Raw genomic sequence first — 17,310 nt, forward strand, 5'->3', positions numbered from 1 at the left:
TCTTTGTAGCTCCGTTTTGGCCTCGTCAGATATGGTTTCCAGATCTTTGTCACTTGGCAACCAAGGGTCCATGGTTCCTTCCTTGGAGGAGGGATTTACTGATACAGAAAGGAGAGTTTCACCCAAGCCCGGGGAAATTTTCCCTGGCAGCTTGGTTCTTGAATGGAAATCCTTAAAAGATAGAGGATTTTCAGATCGAGTAATCCTGACTATGGTGAAGTGCAGAAAACTCGCCACAAGAAAAATTTATTGTAAATTTTGGAAAGTTTATTGTTCATGGAAATTAAAAAAGGGGGTCATAACTAATGATATCCCTGTTATTGATTTTCTACAAGATGGAGTAGATCTGGGCTTAGCTCCTAGTACGCTGCGAGTACAGGTGACAGCCCTTTCTTTATTTTTGAATATTAAGTTGGCCAAAGAACAGGCCATTATTGATTTTTTGAAAGCAGTCGCTAGGTCTAGACCCTTGCCGACAAAGCTGGTTCCCCCATGGGATCTAAATTTGGTTTTGAAGTCTCTAATTAAGGATCCTTTTGAGCCTTTGGATAAGGCTACCCTCAGGGCTCTGACGTTTAAAGCTGCATTCCTAATCTCAGTCACTTCAGCACGAAGGATTGGTGACTTACAGGCACTTTCCATAAAAGATCCATTTATGCAAATTTTCCCTGATAGAATAGTTTTCAGGACAGACCCAACCTATCTCCCTAAGGCTAGTTCTACCTTTCACAGATCCCAAGAGATTGTTATCCCGTCTTTTTGTGATCCCCCTTCAAATAGCAGGGAAGAAGAGTGGCATAGACTCGATGTCAGAAGGACAGTTTTGGCCTATCTCGAAGCTACCTCTCCCTTTAGGAGATCGAATCATCTTTTCGTGTCCTTTTCAGGAGTAAAGAAGGGTTTAAAGGTATCCAAGGATACTATCGCTAGATGGCTTAGGGAAGTTATTGTGTCTGCTTACTCCAGTCAGGGACAATCACCCCCACAAAATATTAAGGCTCATTCAGTTAGGTCACTTTCAACTTCTTGGGCTGAAAGGTCTGGCGCATCACTTGAGCAGATCTGCAAAGCGGCTATCTGGAAGAACCACCATACGTTTGTCAAACACTACAGAGTGGATCTCCTCTCTAGCCAAGACATGTCGTTTGGAAGGAAGGTGTTGCAGAACATTATCCCTCCCTAAGGTAAATTGGGGTCCTCGGTGGTCTCTCATGTTGGGAGCCGTCCTGGAGGACGAGGAGAGAACTACGGGTAGAACTTACCGGTAGCGGTATTTCTACGAGTCCTCCAGGACGGCGACCTTAGTTCCCTCCCTATTTGGGTAAGATGTAATGTCTGCCTAAGTGGAGGATGGAATAAAACTTAAACTCAGTCCCTGGATCTGGTCTACTCTGCTAATACTGAGGGATTCTGGGTTGAGAAGGGCTTATGTAAAACTTGTACTGGGCGTGTTTCCTAGGGGGAGGAACTGGCTATCTCTCATGTTGGGAGCCGTCCTGGAGGACTCGTAGAAATACCGCTACCGGTAAGTTCTACCCGTAGATTTTTGACAAGGATCATGAGGCCTCAAAAAACTTGATTTTCTCTTGTAGTTGTTTAAGCTTGGTGCTTAACATTGAGGCCCATATACAGCAGTCTAGGATAGGAGCCAATGAGCCCCGAACAGTATTGACCGGCTGGATCCTATTGGGTGAGGACTATTTTGTTGTTATCTCTGTATTATAGTCTAGGCCAATTTAGTGGAAAGTCAATTAACTTAGCTGCATGTTTTTGGGATGTTTGAGGAAACATGAGTGCCTGGGGGAAACCCACGCAGACACTGGGAGAACATACAAACTCCTTGCAGATAGTGTCCTGGCTACTCATGGGCACAAGACAAGGTATCCCCAAGAGGTCATGGAACAAGGTTGAGAAGGGTGCATTTATCTGGCAGTGTGGGTTTTGTTTTTTTTTTATTTCACCTGGCCTATTGGGATATGGCCTCGAGGATTTTTCCAATATCATGATGGGAAAGGTCTTGTGAAAGAAAGAGGTTTGTGATGTGGTGGCTTATAGTTCATGAGTGTTAAAGTGTATCCAATGTGGGTAGGGCAGCACGGTGGCGTAGTGGTTAGCTCTCTCGCCTTGCAGCGCTGGGTCCCTGGTTCGAATCCCAGCCAGGTCAACATCTGCAAGGAGTTTGTATGTTCTCTGTGTCTGTGGGTTTCTTCCCACATCCCCAAAACATACAGATCAGTTATTTGGCTTCCCCCTAAATTCGCTCTAGACTACAATGCATGCATTACACAATACATAGACCTATGACTATGGTAGGGTCTAGATTGTGAGCCCCTCTGAGGGACAGTTAGTGACGACAATATACTCTGTATAGCGCTGCGTAATATGTCGTTGCTATATAAATACTTAAATAAAATAAATGTGAACCTTGGGTTAAAAAGACATACTTACCTAAGAGGATCCTATAGTGCAGCTCCGGGCAAACTACGGCCCACGAATCTGGCCTGCGTGCGCTGTACATCCGGCCCGCCGATAAGCGTGGCACGCATCACATGACATGCCAACGTGTGGTGTGTGTACGCACGCACGCACGCACACACAAACACACACACACTTGAGGTTCTCCTTAAGGGACATTTTTTTTTTTAATAGCACAAGTGGCCTATTTATATAGCTTTACATATACTATCTCTTATTCTTTTACACTCCTCTTTATTTCTTCTCCTTTCAGTACTGACACATAAAACCCCCTTAAAGGACAACTGCAGCAAAAAGGATACAGAGGCTGCCATATTTATTTTTACACAATACCAGTTGCCTGGCTGTCCTGCTGATCCTCTGTCTCTAATGCTGGGCATACACGGCTCGTTTTATATTCTCAGTCGAGCCGCTGATGGCTCGATTGATAATATTCAACCTGTCTGATACCCCGCTGGATCGATTCTGCGCTCGATACCGGTGGGGAGAACAATGGGAGTAAACGAAATGCTGATTAGCAGCGCCCGCGGGGACGAGCGGGAATCGATCCGCGTGCACGCACGGACGAGAGGTGACGCGCCGGCATCGAGCCGCTGGCTCGATACCTGCGCATTCTCGAGCCGTGTATGCACAGCATAATACTATAAGCCATATACCCTGACCAAGTATGCAGCAGATTAGGTCGGGGTTCTTCATCTCGAAAATTGCCTTCACTGCAAAGATTATGGTTTTAAAGGGAGCCTAAAATGCAAACTATATGGATTTTTCCTTTTAAAATAATACCAGTTGCCTGACTCTCCTGCTGATCCTGTGTCTCTAATACTTTTAGCCACAGCCCCTGAACAAGCATGCAGATCAGGTGCTCTGACTGAAGTCAGACCGGATTAGCTGCATGCTTTTCAGGTGTGTGATTCAGACACTACAGCAGCCAAAGAGATCAGCAGGACTGCCAGGCAACTGGTATTGTTTAAAGGGAAACATCCATATCTCTTAGTTAAGGTTCCCTTTAAAGTAACAACTGTTTCTTGTCTCAAGTGCCTAAAAGTTTATTTATGCCTCTGTAAGCAAAGCAATTAAGATTAGATTTTTACTTCAGAGTCATAATGAGGTCAAACAATGAGGCTGTTATTGACCTTTCGGAGAGAGAGACAGGGCAGTGAGAGAGGAATAGTTTGTGGTTTTTATCACATATAGTACAATTTACATTCTCTGTATAACTTATCCTGTGGATTACATGGTGCATTCATTTTCTTTTTTTATCGGGTGATCCATGTATCTCTTGGGTTGTTTTTACACTGATTATCAGCAATTTCGTCTGGAGGACGAACAGATCTGAGCGCTGCTTCGCTTACATTGTAGAATATATCATTATAAATGGCAACCATGCTTGCTATACTGAACAGCATTTTACTATTTGAAGGCCACAATGTTTTGGTATTTAACCTGCGTGTTTGCATAATCTGAATTTGGATTCCCGCTCTCGTGTACATCTGGAACATGTGAATCCTTCTTGTTGTGTGATGAGTTTGTTTGTACTTAGGGATTGTTAGCTGAGACCAACTAGCTGGCCCCATGAAATTTACATGTTTACTTTCCATTCTGGAAATATGCAAAAAAAGCAGTGCTGAGCCCAGACTGATGTTACTCTGTCATAGCTGTGCACAAACGGCTCTGCATAACGTTGGCTGCTTCAAACTGCACTCACAATTTTGTATTTGTAACTGTGTAAATTGTATGCTAGAAGTCTATCAGCTGTTACTTGTTACTACGGCATACATTACACTTAGGGGCCTGTTTATAAAGGTACATTAAAAATTGCCAGCATCCTATAAATAAAGATGCAGTAAAGCACATTGTTGGTGTTGCATTACATCTCTCCAATAAGAATAGCTTCTACATATAAGGCCCAGTGCACACCAAAAACCTCTAGCAGACCCGCAAAACGCTAGAGGTTTTTGAAGCAGATTTCAGAGCGATTCTAGGCATGTTTAGAGAGGTTTTCTAAACATGCCTAGCGTTTTTTGGAGCTTTTTTGTGTAGCAGATTACAAATATTGTTACAGTAAAGTTGTTACTGAACAGCTTCTGTAACAAAAACGCCTGGAAAACCGCTCTGATCTACCGTTTTTCCGAGCGGTTTTCCACTTTCCTATACTTTAACATTGAGGCAGAAACGCCTCAGAAATCTAAAAAATGCTGCAACCCGAGTTTGCGTTTTGTGGGAAAAAACAAACCACTCTGGTGTGCACAAGCCCATTGAAATACATTAGCCAAGTATTTTTTTTTTTTTTCTCCCCCAAGGGTTTTTAAAAACGCTACAGAACCGCTCTGGTGTGCACCAGCCCTAAGAGTCTATGAAGGCTGCAGAGGAGCTTTAGATTGCCTACAGATGAACCCCCCTCCCTTCCCCTTTAGGCTTTCCATTGGTTAACTGCCAGTTGCAGGTATTGAAAGAGAAACTCTGACCAAGAATTGAACTTTATCCCAATCAGTAGCTGATACTCCTTTTTACATGAGAAATCTATTTCTTTTCACAAATGGACCACCGGGGGCGCTGTATGACTGATATTGTATTGATATTGAAACCCCTCCCACAAGAAACTCTGAGGACCGTGTTTCCTGACTGTGAACCTTATTGCATTTTGGGAAATGGCTGTTTACAGTAAAAATGTCACCATGTATTGTCAGAATGTAAATGAGGGATTTAAAATATTTTACAATGGGCAAACACTGACTAAATCATTTATACATTATTGTAAAAATGAAGCACTTTTTTTTTATTGCATTATTTTCACTAGAGTTCCTCTTTAAAGCAGACCTGAACTCAGAACATCCTCTCTACCGTAAAAGATACTCAACAGCATGATAACCTTTAAACAAGGTGGTTCATTATCTGCCCTCTTTCACAAAGTCACATGACTTTAAATGTCATGGGACCTTGAACTGCCAATGGCAAGCCGGCAGCTAGAGAAGGAACATTTCTGCTCATTGCGGCGGCGTCTTCAATTACAAAATGGTGCTGACGTGTTGATAGGTTGATTTTCCTTTTTGAGAACCACTATGGGCAGCAGTGACAAAGAACACTGTACAAATTGATAATCTAAATTGATAATCTATCATTGCTTTATAAATGTTCCCTAATTTATTTTATGCTTTCGTTGAGTCTGTTCACGATGGATCCTCTGAGAAGAAATTGTTCCTCATTATCCCTTTTGGTAATGCATTTAAAGCCTAAATAAACTCAAGCATTATTAAAGGGCACCTGAAGTGAAAGGTATATGGAGGCTGCCATTTTTATTTCCTTTTGAGCAATACCAGTAACCTTGGAAGCCCTGTTGGTCTGTTTGGCTGCAGTAGTGTCTGAATCACACCAGAAACAAGCATGCAGCTAATCTTGTCAGATTTGACAATATTGCCATAAACGTCTGATCTGCTGCATGCTTGTTCAGGGTCTATGGCTAAAAGTATTAGAGGCAGAGGATCAGCATGACAACCAGGCAACTGTTATCGCTTAAAAGGAAATAAATATGGCAGCCTCTATATCTCTCTCACTTAACCACTTCAGGACCACTGGCTTACACCCCCTAGTGACAAGGCCATTTTTCACAAAACAGGGCTGTGCAGCTTTGTCAGCGTGCTGCACAGCCCTGCAACTAAGCACACAAATGAATTTCTCTAACCATCTCAGTGTACGGCAGGAAAAGGAGAGACTCCAGGCTCCTCCTCCAAGGGAAACACAATTGACAAGAAGTTTAAAAGGCCCCCACCCCCTGCTACCCTCAGTATCTTGTGTTTCCGGCCTGCCGAGGACACAGTTGACAGCTGTAGTTTATTTATCTATTTGGCGACTTTGTGTAGCTATGCAGAGCAGTTTGTTTGGGATAAGATCCCATCCTGGCCTGTGATCAGGCGTTGGGAAGTTTATCCTGCCTGCAATAGTTAGACATAGTGCTTCTGTTCCCAGGTGGTCATCATGTCTGTGTGTGTTATGACACTGGGAATCTCCCCCCTTCGGTAGCCTGAAGGGTCGCAGATGATCTCACTTAGCTCGGCCAGGTGGGCAGTTTGAGCGGTGAGTGCACGCGGGTGCACAGTGGCATCTGACAAGGGGGAGATGGCTAGGATGAGACGGCGCCAAGATTTTTGTATATGGACAACGCCGTCCTCCAGCAGCCGTAGGAAGTGATCACAGCAGAAGCTTAAGGATGTGGTACTTCCGGATCACTCCAGTATAATGGAGGAGACAGAGACGCCGGCTGAGCGGTTGCTGTTGCAAGTCATGGCGGATCCTCTGTCGGCAGACAACACGGTGATGTAGCGTTTACCATGTATTTGCTTGGGGGGAGAATCTGAGGGGACAGTACAAAGATTAGAATCCCCAAGTGTCTCTTTTCTCCAGATGGGGCTCAGCGATTGCTAAAAGCCCTTACCCCTGATCCTATTCCTTTGAGTTTACAGAAGTAATTTTCAGGTCTAGCATTTGCATAGGATTGTTGCATGCTAGCTGTGGGGACTGATAATTATTTGCTGGGGAAATGCATTCACATGGCTGAGATTAGAGTGGTTTCCCTTGTATGTTTTGTGCTATTTCTTCTCCTGTGTCCAAACAAGCAATAGATGCAGGACTGGATGAAGGTGGAATGTTGCCATTTGCAACAATAGGTTTCCCCGGGATTATAACAAATTAGCTGGTCAAGCCTGCACAGGAATAAAGTTGATTGGCAGAATTGGGGGTATAGAAACTTTCACCCAACAAATCTCTGAATAATTTCAGGTGGTCCCCTGATTTGCATTTGTGTGCAGATTATAATTTGCTTAGGCTGCTTAGCCCTGCATTTATTTGCTGAGACTTATTAACCTTGATTTTATTTGCATATGCTTGTTAGCCTTGTTTTCATTTTGCATAGGCTTGCAAGACTTTATTTCTTTTGCAGAGGCTTGTTAAGCCTTACATTTATTTGCATATACTTGTCAGCTTTGCTTTTATTTACATATGCATGATAGCTTTGCTTCAATTTACAGAAGATTGTCAGCCGTGCATTCATTTGCATTCATTAGCATTTATATGCATAGGCTTGATAGCTTTGCTTTCATTTTGCAGACGCTTGATAGCTTTGCTTTCATTTTGCAGACGCTTGATAGCTTTGCTTTCATTTTGCAGACGCTTGATAGCTTTGCTTTCGTTTTGCAGACGCTTGATAGCTTTGCTTTCATTTTGCAGACGCTTGATAGCTTTGCTTTCGTTTTGCAGACGCTTGATAGCTTTGCTTTCATTTTGCAGACGCTTGATAGCTTTGCTTTCATTTTGCAGACGCTTGATAGCTTTGCTTTTATTTTGCAGACGCTTGATAGCTTTGCTTTCATTTTGCAGACGCTTGATAGCTTTGCTTTCATTTTGCAGACGCTTGATAGCTTTGCTTTCATTTTGCAGACGCTTGATAGCTTTGCTTTCATTTTGCAGACGCTTGATAGCTTTGCTTTCATTTTGCAGACGCTTGATAGCTTTGCTTTCATTTTGCAGACGCTTGATAGCTTTGCTTTCATTTTGCAGACGCTTGATAGCTTTGCTTTCATTTTGCAGACGCTTGATAGCTTTGCTTTCATTTTGCAGACGCTTGATAGCTTTGCTTTCATTTTGCAGACGCTTGATAGCTTTGCTTTCATTTTGCAGACGCTTGATAGCTTTGCTTTCATTTTGCAGACGCTTGATAGCTTTGCTTTCATTTTGCAGACGCTTGATAGCTTTGCTTTCATTTTGCAGACGCTTGATAGCTTTGCTTTCATTTTGCAGACGCTTGATAGCTTTGCTTTCATTTTGCAGACGCTTGATAGCTTTGCTTTCATTTTGCAGACGCTTGATAGCTTTGCTTTCATTTTGCAGACGCTTGATAGCTTTGCTTTCATTCGCATAGGCCTGGTAGCCTTGCGTTCCTTCGCATAGGCTTGTTAGCCTTGCGTTCCTTCGCATAGGCTTGTTGGCCTTGCGTTCCTTCGCATAGGCTTGTTAGCCTTGCGTTCCTTCGCATAGGCTTGTTGGCCTTGCGTTCATTCGCATAGGCTTGTTAGCCTTGCGTTCATTCGCATAGGCTTGTTGGCCTAGCGTTCATTCGCATAGGCTTGTTGGCCTAGCGTTCATTCGCATAGGCTTGTTGGCCTAGCGTTCATTCGCATAGGCTTGTTGGCCTAGCGTTCATTCGCATAGGCTTGTTGGCCTAGCGTTCATTCGCATAGGCTTGTTGGCCTAGCGTTCAATCCGCATAGGCTTGTTGGCCTAGCGTTCAATCCGCATAGGCTTGTTAGCCTAGCGTTCAATCCGCATAGGCTTGTTAGCCTTGCGTTCATTCGCATAGGTTTGTTAGCCTTGCGTTCATTCGCATAGGTTTGTTAGCCTTGCGTTCATTCGCATAGGCTTGTTAGCTTTGCGTTCATTCGCATAGGCTTGTTAGCCTTGCGTTCATTCGCATAGGCTTGTTAGCCTTGCGTTCATTCGCATAGGCTTGTTAGCCTTGCGTTCATTCGCATAGGCTTGTTAGCCTTGCGTTCATTCGCATAGGCTTGTTAGCCTTGCGTTCATTCGCATAGGCTTGTTAGCCTTGCGTTCATTCGCAAAGGCTTGTTAGCCTTGCGTTCATTCGCACAGGCTTGTTAGCCTTGCGTTCATTCGCACAGGCTTGTTAGCCTTGCGTTCATTCGCACAGGCTTGTTAGCCTTGCGTTCATTCGCACAGGCTTGTTAGCCTTGCGTTCATTCGCACAGGCTTGTTAGCCTTGCGTTCATTCGCACAGGCTTGTTAGCCTTGCGTTCATTCGCACAGGCTTGTTAGCCTTGCGTTCATTCGCACAGGCTTGTTAGCCTTGCGTTCATTCGCACAGGCTTGTTAGCCTTGCGTTCATTCGCACAGGCTTGTTAGCCTTGCGTTCATTCGCACAGGCTTGTTAGCCTTGCGTTCATTCGCACAGGCTTGTTAGCCTTGCGTTCATTCGCACAGGCTTGTTAGCCTTGCGTTCATTCGCACAGGCTTGTTAGCCTTGCGTTCATTCGCACAGGCTTGTTAGCCTTGCGTTCATTCGCACAGGCTTGTTAGCCTTGCGTTCATTCGCACAGGCTTGTTAGCCTTGCGTTCATTCGCACAGGCTTGTTAGCCTTGCGTTCATTCGCACAGGCTTGTTAGCCTTGCGTTCATTCGCACAGGCTTGTTAGCCTTGCGTTCATTCGCACAGGCTTGTTAGCCTTGCGTTCATTCGCACAGGCTTGTTAGCCTTGCGTTCATTCGCACAGGCTTGTTAGCCTTGCGTTCATTCGCACAGGCTTGTTAGCCTTGCGTTCATTCGCACAGGCTTGTTAGCCTTGCGTTCATTCGCACAGGCTTGTTAGCCTTGCGTTCATTCGCACAGGCTTGTTAGCCTTGCGTTCATTCGCACAGGCTTGTTAGCCTTGCGTTCATTCGCACAGGCTTGTTAGCCTTGCGTTCATTCGCACAGGCTTGTTAGCCTTGCGTTCATTCGCACAGGCTTGTTAGCCTTGCGTTCATTCGCACAGGCTTGTTAGCCTTGCGTTCATTCGCACAGGCTTGTTAAGCCTTGCGCTTGTCAGCCTTGCATTATTTTCAATCTACAGAGAATTGAAGCGATTAAGCTTTTTGGGAGAACCAAAGACTGATTGGTCCAGATATGCATTTTAGATGGGAATCTTCTTCAGTCAGTGCCAACATTTTGGTTGAAAGGTGCTTCAGGCAGCAGTCCCTCCCTCATGTGAGTAGGGGGTTACTCGCCTATCTCTCCTTTTCCTGCCGTACACTGAGATGGTTAGAGAAAGGTCAGTTTAGACTTACCTGGTAAAGATGTTTCTAAACATCTCAGTGTACGGCATACTACATCCCTCCCTCTATGCTGCCTTCTATCCTTTCTTCCTGACTTTTTTTGCACTGTTTTGGTGTGGATTGAGCTGTAGACAGGAGTCTGGGTCACGTTTGGGTGTCTCATTGGCCGGATTTCTTGTCTAGATACTGAGGGTAGCAGGGGGTGGGGGCCTTTTAAACTTCTTGTCAATTGTGTTTCCCTTGGAGGAGGAGCCTGGAGTCTCTCCTTTTCCTGCCGTACACTGAGATGTTTAGAAACATCTTTACCAGGTAAGTCTAAACTGACCTTTTTCCTCCTCCTTCTTGTCCTTAATAGGACACTCTTTAGGAGGATTCTGATCGCTGCTGTGATCTATTTTTTTTTTTTTATTTTTATTTTTTTTTATTTTAAAAAAGGCTTTTCCCTCCCTCCTTCCTCTCCCTCCATCCCTTTGCTGTTCTAAATTGCCATAGGACAGCGATCGGCTCTTCCCCGCCTCTCATAGGCATCAGCCTATGAGAGGGCACACATTAGGAGACGCTCTGATGGACAGCCGAGTGTCCCTTGCACAGCGCTGCAGCAAATTGTTGCACTGTACAAATGTAAGCAAAGGGGATTTCTTTCCTCTTTCGGCTCTAAATAGTCTGCTAGTGGAGCTCCGTGAACCGACAGGGAACAATCGCAGATGCGCGTTCCCTGGTAAACTGCAGCTACAGGGCTTGACGTCAATCTGCGTTAGACGGTCCTGGGGCTGCTGCCGTGTTGACACCCATTGGCGTGACAGTCGTTAGGTAGTTCAATTGTTAACTGTTTAGTGTAAATTTTTGAGCACAGGTGGCTCCCTAATTTTTTAAACTACTTACAACAGTTTATACAATACTGTAAGGCCTCTTGCACACTACATGCTAATCCGTTTTTTTTTTTTTTTTTTTTTTTTTTTTTTTTTTTTTAAATGTGATCCGATTTTTGATTGCGATTTAAAAAAAAACGTACTGCATGAAGTACTTTTTTTTAATTGGAATCAAAAATCTGAATTCGTTATTGCATGCAGGGCTGTGGAGTCGGTCCAAAAATCCACCGACTCCGACTCCTCAGTTTAGGATTCCTCCGACTCCACGACTCCGACTCCTCTAATTTGCATATTACAATTTTGTTGATTAAAAGTATGTAACATGAAATTCGTCTCTTAACTGCCAACGCTTAGGAATTTTACAAGACAACTGAAGTGAGAAGGATATGTAGACTACTATATTTATTCCCTTTAGACTAAAACTAGTCCTTGGTAAGAGTACTTGTAAAAGGTACAAACTGGAACAAAGAACATCTATCAGGCCCTAGGCAATGTAAGTGTGGGTACATGTAAGAATGATGTGCAGGTACTCTGCAGGGGAATGAGGAGATTGTAAACAGACAACACCTCTGTGTTCAATGTGGACAGCATTCTCAGTGGATTCCTGCAGCTCTGTGGGGAGTGCATATGTAGAGTATAGTACTACTGTGTAACAAAGTAAACCTGAGACAGATGAAATTAAAGTTTTATACATACCTGGGGCTTCCTCCAGCCGCCTTCAGGCTAATCAGTCCCTCGTTGTCCTCCTCCACCACCTGGATCTTCTGCTATGAGTCCAGGTACTTGAGCCAGTCAGGCGTAGTGCGCATGCACACACTCCGCCGCCAGGAGCATACTACACCTGTGCAGCACTATTGCGCAGGTGCAGAATGTTCCTGGCTGTGGGAGCGGCATGCGGCCGGACAGCGCTGACTGGCTGAATTACCAGGACTCATAGCAGAAGATCCGGGTGGTGGAGGACAGCGAGGGACTGATTAGCCTGAAGGGGGCTGGAGGAAGCCCCAGGTATGTATAAAACTTTACTTTTCATCCGTTTCAGTTACCCTTTAATTTGTAGTCACCAAACCAAATTTTAATAACATATCAAATTATTTGCTTTCATCAGCAAAGGGAGTGCATACATTTGCATAAATCAGCATCAATGCGGAATTATTTCCATGTCATTGACCATCTCTATTAGTGACACGGCTACACATCAGGCTTTATTCTTACGGCATAGATGTTATTTAGTATATATAAGAGATTCCTGTGTACACATCATATATACAGTCACAATCAGATATGTATATCTGACCTTAAAAATACGGAGACTGCTTTATTGAAGCAGCACAAGTAACTAATTTTGACTGGTTTATTTCATTTTTGTGGACTAAGCACAGCTATTACTGTATATATACTGTATATATATATATACATTATTTTTAATGACTATTATCTGAGAAATAGAACATTTTATCATATTTTCTATTTTAATTACAGTTACAAATTCATTAGGAGTCGGTGCATTTTTTCCCGACTCCGACTCCAGGCACCCAAAATTGCCCGACTCCACGACTCCGACTCCGACTCCACAGCCCTGATTGCATGTAGTGTGCAAGAGGCCTAACGTGTAACAAATAAGTAATAGAAAAACAGTACGTTATATTTGTACATGTCAACAACTTTGTATGTGTGAAACATTGTAACTAGAGTCGTTTGTAAGTGGGAAACTGCTGGTATTATTTTTGGCACTTCAACGGCTACAGAACGCTGGGGGCACATCTAGCTGCCTAACCTGGGAGTGGGGCTACAGAACGCTGGGGGCACATCTAGCTGCCTAACCTGGGAGAGGGGCTACAGAACGCTGGGGGCACATCTAGCTGCCTAACCTGGGGGCACATCTAGCTGCCTAACCTGGGAGTGGGGCTACAGAACGCTGGGGGCACATCTAGCTGCCTAACCTGGGAGAGGGGCTACAGAACGCTGGGGGCACATCTAGCTGCCTAACCTGGGAGAGGGGCTACAGAACGCTGGGGGCACATCTAGCTGCCTAACCTGGGAGGGGGGCTACAGAACGCTGGGGGCACATCTAGCTGCCTAACCTGGGAGGGGGGCTACAGAATGCTGGGGGCACATCTAGCTGCCTAACCTGGGAGGAGGGCTACAGAACGCTGAGGGCACATCTAGCTGCCTAACCTGGGAGGAGGGCTACAGAATGCTGGGGGCACATCTAGCTGCCTAACCTGGGAGAGGGGCTACAGAACGCTGGGGGCACATCTAGCTGCCTAACCTGGGAGGGGGGGCTACAGAACGCTGGGGGCACATCTAGCTGCCTAACCTGGGAGGAGGGCTACAGAACGCTGAGGGCACATCTAGCTTGCTAAGCTGGTGGGGGGCTTCAGATCATTGGAGGCACATCTAGCTAGCTAACCTGGGAGGGAGGATACAAAACACTGGGAATACATCGAGCTAACTGGGGAGAGGGGACTACAGAACACTGGGGGTAAATGTAACCATTAATTCTTGGGAGGGGACTTCATAACACTGGGGGCAAATCTAGCCATCTAAACTGGGAGGGGGCTACCTAATACTGGTGGAATATCTGTGCCCGTGTGAGATTGTTTTTGAGGCCCAGTGGTTTTCCATATGCCCGCACCATAGCCCTGTTCCCTGCCCAATACAACTTGCTGACAAGCCCCCCCCCCCCACAGGTCCCTGAACAAGTGTTTGGACAGAAAAGCGGTCCCCGGGCCAAAAAAGGTTGGGGACCCCCGGGATAACACACACAGCATTACATAAGCAAGAGCTTTTCAAATCACAAGTGCTCAGAAAGGCGCTGCCAGCGGGTCCGAGGCCTTAGGATGTAAACACAAATCCAATGGCCAGTTTTACCACTCCCATGTAATGAGGGCCTACAGATTTTAAATTCTATGAACAGATAGTATAGGCAAACTACATGGAAGTGGTAGAATTGTCCAATGAAAACTGGGTGTGTGTATGCTCTGACACTGAACAAGCACGCAGATCAGATGCTTCTCACTGGATTTGCCACATGCCTTTCTGGTTTCCGGTGTGATTCAGACACTACTGCAGCCAAAGAGATTAGCAGGTTTTCCAGGAAAATGATATTGTTTAAAAGGAACTAAATATGGCATATCCCTCTCACTTATGGCCTCGATTCATAAACAGCAGTGCGATAACAAAAATCTTGTCGGGAAAATACCGCACTCGGTATTTTCCCGGTCTGTGTGCTAATTCATAAAGATTTCCCCAGCTGCCCTTGGAGGTCGGTAAATTACCGCAGCCCATTGAGCGGTAGAGTAGAGCAGTGTCCCGATTCCCTCTTTGCCCTGCAGAAATGAATCACACAGACAGCTCTCTCTGGCTCTCCCACTGATGACTCAGACAGATGAGTCACACAGTCTTTCCCTGCCTGCAGAAATTACTCACACAGCCGACTCTTTCCACTGATGACTCAGACAGATGAGTCACACAGTCTTTCCCTGCCTGCTGAAATGATTCACACAGACGTCTCTCCGGCTCTCTCCACAGATGAATCAAACAGACTTTCGGATCTCTGCACTTTGCATTAATCAGAGCTGTCAGAGCTGTCGGTAACTTGTTAAGACCTCACCAGAGGTGTCGGTAACTACCGCCAGGCTTACCGCATGTTGAAGGCTTTATGAATTGACATTTGCTGACAATTTACTGACATGTGTTGGTAACTGCAGCCAAGTCGGTAATTTAGCTCCCTCGTCGGTAATGTCAGCTTTTCATGCGGTAACAGCCTTTATGAATTGACATTTTGCTAAGTGGTCGGTAAAGTCTGCTGTTTTCAGCATTACCGCATGAGGTAATGCTTTATGAATCGAGGCCTTAGTGTCCTTTGGAAGATGTTGTCTATGTGAATATGTCTGAAACTCTGTGCAGTTACTGCAAGCAGAGGTGAGAGTCTAGGCTTGTAAGATAGTTAAGGTTTCATAGCTGGCTGTAAAATAAAATTGTAAGGTAATTTTTACGTCAACTTAGTTTACTTAAATTTAATAAACAAAGTTTAAGTAACACTAAATTACAAGCAGCGCTGATATGTATATAGCACATTTTTAGTAAAAGGGAAATTTTATTTTAATAGGATTGAAATTGCAGCCTTCATATGTATTTCATTGCAGGTAGCCTTTTAAGCTTTTTGTTGCTCATAAATTTCTGGAGTGAGTTAATGTCTCATTTTACATCCAGCTCATCATATTGCGCAACTACTCCTCCCTTGTGCTTGCTGTGAATGAATCAGTGTTGTAAAACTTCCAAAGCAACAGGAGGCAGCTGTGACAACACTTCATCCTACCCTTGGGTGTGCACACTTTGTAGGTTTACCTTGTGTTGTTAGTCTGGCAATTACTTGCAGTGAGCACAGTCAGCACAAGAGGGCAGACTGTGATTTAGTTGGGTGTGCAGACTTTGTAGGTTTACCTTGTGTGGTTGGTCTGGCAATCACTTGCAGTGAGCACAGTCAGCACAAGAGGGCAGACTGTGATTTAGTTTTCACATTTCAACCTGTTGAACCTTATTCTGCTGTTGGAGAATTTGTTTTTCAGTTACAAGGCAGCAACACTTTCACATGCTGAACATATTTTCGCCAGTGATTTTATGGTTGAGAGTTTGCAGCTACTGATCCCTGTTGTGATTTCAAGTAGTGAAGTTTCATATCAGTTTGTTGTTGCAAATGACCACCGTAGCAATGTCCTAAGGATAGCATTATGGATCTGTCATTTACAGGGATGAGTGGTGTCCTAGGTCCTGCAAGTGTGTCTGGCCTATCTTAAAGTGAACCGAGGTGAAAATAAACTGATAAGATAAACAATTATATTTATCCGTCTACTCCTAAAAATGACTTTTTTTCTTTAAAGTATTCGGGGGTTTTCTTTTATATTTAAACATTTCCAAAGTAGGTTGAATGGTAATAAAAAGTTTTCCTGGCAGCATACAACTTCTAAGGGCAGGGAGAGATAAAATACATTGAGCAAATGGTCAATAGTTCATGTATTTTATCTCTCCCTGCCCTTAGAAGTTGTGTTCTGCCAGGAAAACTTTTATTGCTGTAATTTGCTTATCAGTGGTGTTTACTATATTCGCGACAAGGTACTAACAAAACAGAAGCTGTCACTTCCACGGCTAAAAACGTAACTTTTTTAAGCAGCAAAATAAATCAAGTAAAACATCCTGGTTTTTAATGCTTTGTACTGTACATACACTGTTATCTCATCATGTCACAGATTGCTCGGGTATACCTAAACGTGGACCTGAACTCTTGCACAGGACAGAAGGAAAAACAGATAACGGCACCCTGTATGTATTTAGAGCATTTAGCCTCTTTAATTACCCCTCATCTGTGTCTAATCACAAGTTGTAATTTGATCTTTCCCCTGTGTCAGCTGACTGCCACGGCAGATAAGCTCATTTGAAAGCACAGGATGTTAACAATATGTCTGCTTCCATGAAAGCAGGAAGCAGAAACAGTGCGGATTTTGTATCAGCTGTAATAAAAAAAATGTTTTTCTTAAGTTATGTTGTTGTGTATCTTTTATAGCAGAGAGGAAGTTCTGAGTTCAGGGCCGCTTTAAATAAGAATAATTTCTCTCACCAGAGTGTTTTGATGGGTCCCCCTCTCCCCTATTGTACTGCAAGTCTTTCCTTGCTTGAGTGAATGAACAGAATTTGTTTAAGCATAAGCTTTGCTGTGCAGCTTCAGTGATAGTAAATTGTATGGCATAGGAGTGCCCCCTGTATATGCGCTCTGCCAGCTATTGTTTGGAGCATTGTTTGGCAGCAATACTGATGCAAGCTTCTTTTGAAAATGTGATTTCTGAGGGAGCTGCCTTGACTTTCTCCAAACATAATCTTGGACTTAAATGAAACAAACATCGCGCAATACAGCAGGAGAATAGAGAACAAGTATTTCCTTTGCCACATAGTAGTCGTCCCTTCTTTCTTTTTTAAAATGAATACTCTGTACCCCATGTAGCATAAAACTTATTACATTTCAAAATGAATTTTATTCTGGTACGCAGGCCTTTTTTACATGTCCTTACACTGCAATCACATGATTATGCCTGCAGTAGCTTGCTGACTGAAGTGCATGTTGGGAGAGTTGGGGCCTGTTCACACTTCATGC

General features: G+C 44.1%; 1 protein-coding gene across 11 annotated transcripts in view; it reads left to right on the forward strand.

The window, feature by feature from the left end:
- GIGYF2 (GRB10 interacting GYF protein 2) overlaps nt 1-17,310 on the forward strand; it is a 237,301-nt gene that overhangs the window by 36,663 nt on the left and 183,328 nt on the right. The window lies entirely within an intron of this gene.

The sequence above is a fragment of the Hyperolius riggenbachi genome, chromosome 4 (genome assembly GCF_040937935.1).
Source record: "Hyperolius riggenbachi isolate aHypRig1 chromosome 4, aHypRig1.pri, whole genome shotgun sequence".
Lineage (NCBI taxonomy): Eukaryota > Metazoa > Chordata > Amphibia > Anura > Hyperoliidae > Hyperolius > Hyperolius riggenbachi.